Source organism: Anarrhichthys ocellatus, unplaced genomic scaffold (genome assembly GCF_004355925.1).
Source record: "Anarrhichthys ocellatus isolate YVR2014 unplaced genomic scaffold, GSC_Weel_1.0 scaffold136, whole genome shotgun sequence".
In the NCBI taxonomy this organism is placed as follows: domain Eukaryota; kingdom Metazoa; phylum Chordata; class Actinopteri; order Perciformes; family Anarhichadidae; genus Anarrhichthys; species Anarrhichthys ocellatus.
In genome coordinates this window covers 56441-59767 of record NW_022280166.1, presented here as the reverse complement: position 1 = coordinate 59767, position 3327 = coordinate 56441, and positions in this window count along the sequence as shown.

Below are 3327 nucleotides of genomic sequence, written 5' to 3'. Positions count from 1 at the left end.
GGGGGGGTCAACTGGCCAGCCAGCGTTTCTCAGATTGGAGTGAGACGAGGAGAAAATGTGATGTCGTGATCTTCACAATAGAACATCTTTGACGTGTCGAGTCTTGGCCAATCAGCGTTAAGCTGTATACACCGTCTTTCCCTCCGTTAAAGTTTATGTTACGTTATGTTCCGTTACAGTTCAGACTTGCTGGGTTAAGTTAACGTCCACTGCATGCGGAACTTTGTCGACTGCTAACGTTCATCATTATCGCGATTTAGGAGGAAAAAACGTAACGTGATGAAACATGAAGCCCCCCCGTGTTCCGGTTCAGTTCACGCGGTCACTCGTTAACGTTAAACCGGAACACCGGCGCATCTGGTTGCAGGTTGTTTGTTTTAACTCAAAGTAGAATGAGATGATTTCATGGTCAGAATAACTTTCATGACCACGAAACATGAGGCCCAGATACTGATGAGATGATGAGGTCAAAGAGCTTCAGGAAGAGGAGGCTGGTTGTGTAGCGCAGCTTGACGCAGGGCTGAGCTGTGAAGGAGCTGGGCCTGGATAAAGGTGGACCCTGCCTTACATTGATAAGGCAGGGTATGCTGAATGTAGCCTCTGCTCCAAGGAGATGAACTACAGCAACAAGGGCTCACATGCCCTCTCATCACACTGTTCACTGTGATGACCACAGCCAGTGTACTAACAGTCCCAACAGTCCCACATTACTCCCAAGAACCCTGAAGTAATGAGTGTTAAGGTGCCTGTACCTTCATTTCAGCAGGTTGCTAATGCAGAGGTGTGTATAGATCACAGCTATTATTTTACTCTTGATAAACTACCTTAGCCAGAGTAGATTATCATGTTCATTTAAATAATTGAACTGGATTGAATGAATATTAATTGCAAATAGAAGATGGACCACAATTCTACCAGCTGTACAGTAACAGTGGAAGTTAATATGAAGCCGTACAATAACAGGGTTCAATGAAAACTAATCACTTTCTTTGTACAGGCGATGGTTCTCACTACTCTTGCTATCTTTGTTTTTATTTGACCAAAACTTTTGAAAATGAGACCTCGGTCTCAATGGATTTTGTCTAAATAAAGGTTAATAATAATAATAATAGAGCTGAAATAGTGATTAATAACTGAATAATAAATTAGGTTTTTGCTTCAGAGTACACCAGAATGCTACATTTTAAACCTCATATTTAAAATAAAATTCTCGGAGCACCCCCCCCCCCGACAGGGTTTCGGGCTTATCACCCTTTTCACCTCTCATGCTCTCATGAGTTTGCAGGTATGTATACACAGCTGATGTCAGTGGTAGTTATTAATACACATACATGGCAGATGGGTTTTTCCTCATATTAAGAAATCATTGTAATTCTAAAAGATTTGAGGGACACCAAACCAGTGGATTACCCTTTAGGATGTTACACTGCCATCTTGTTTTCTGACATGTTATGATTGAATATGTAAATGAGGCATTATGTAATGCAAACTTTAGGTGAATTTATGTCAAATCTACAGATGCAAAATGTCTATTTTCATGTTTTCTTTCCACTCCACCTGAAAGAAGACATTTTATGAAGCAAAAAGCTTTTGCCAGAATAATCTTTATAATTTACCTGAAATGTTTCTCATCTGTGAAATGTGGATTTATTTTTTTTCCTTTTCTTTTTTGGGGAGAAAGTGATTTTCTTTTCTCAGTGTTTGTTGTAATAATCATTCCCTCATGTTGTAAACGGGACTAAAAGCACTCGTGTTTTCTTACATGTCACTTAGTTTTACTGAAACTTTTTCCAAGCTTTCACAGAAACAACAAAACATAACTTTATTTTCTGCTGTTTGTAGGTCAAACACACGAGAGGAAACTATTTAGATTTGACTTTTTCTGATAATATTACGAAGATTGTGATATCTAAAGTGTGGAATACACCTCTGAAATACCTTGTTTGATGCAGAGTTCATTGACATGGTGAGGTCTAAACCCACTGTTCTCAAAAATCTGTAAGGCTGCACTTCTCCTTGAATTTACTGAAGAAGAGTAGATTGGAAATAAGACATCGCTGTCCTGTGTACGGACATGAGACCTGCTGTCTCATAGTTTCCATTTAGTTGAAGAAAGAAGACAAGCTATCCAAATCATCAGCAGACCCACCTCTACTTTTATCCATCCCACTCCTAGACAAGACTGTTTTCCTCTGTGAATATATATATATGGTTTATATCTTTATACATTTTGATTTAAAATTATCATTCATTTGTAGTTCAGTGATCATGTTCAGCAACATTTTCAACCGACACTCAACCAGCTGCTGGAGTCCGTCTCCGTCCTGATGCGTCCTACAGACCTCACACAACCTCACAGGTGGGTGAAGGGCTGTGGAAATATGAAGTGGTCTGATTGGCTGTCTGCTCATTGTTTGTAATTATGAAATAAAAAGGACATCTTGAAAAAAAATGCGCCAGAAGGAAATAGAAATGCATGGAAGCCCATTTCTGCAGCAAAACAAAAAGAAATGCACCAACACTTTTGGTGCATCCATCTGTAACCATAACACTGACCAGATGTTTCCAGCTGCTATAGAAAGTCGAAATTATGAGATACTTTAACACAACAGTCATAGAAACAGCTCTTTGCCAAGTTACCCTACATTTGACATATAAATGGATTGTGAGTACATTGAAGACTGTGTGGCTTAACAGATGAAATATTTCAATTGCTTGATGTTTCACATGGATTGTATTCAGCAAACGCACCCTTGAATAGAATTTTAAGCAAGAAGTGGCTCTGGAGTATAAAGAATAAAATCGAGGTGGCGACCTTCAATAAACAGCAACTGGAAACATCTGGTCAGTGTTATGGTTACAGATGGATGCACCAAAAGTGTTGGTGCATTTTTTTTTTTTTTGCTGGCTGAAAAAAAGTTAATAAATTAAAAACCGATTCTTTCTTTTTTTTCAGCCAGCAAAAACCAACTTTGAATCCTTGTTTTGTTTTTTCTGCGTAAATAGGCTTCCATATTAATGAGCTAAAATAAAGAAGCATGAATATGATAACGTTTCGTAAAAAACGTATTTGGTTATTTCTTAATGACATGTCATTGTCATTATGTAATGTCTCATTTATATGAACACTGAACACTTTGGGTAACTCGTCCTACTAAACCCTCATCACAGCCTCAAAAACACAGACTCAGCAGAAACATGAAGGAAAGGATTAAGGAGGAGAGGAGGGAGAAATGTTATGCTGCAATAAAACACCAACGAAGAAGGAGAGATACGGACCCGCTCTACTCTGTCTGTGATTGGCTAGTACTCGTTCGCTCTACTCTG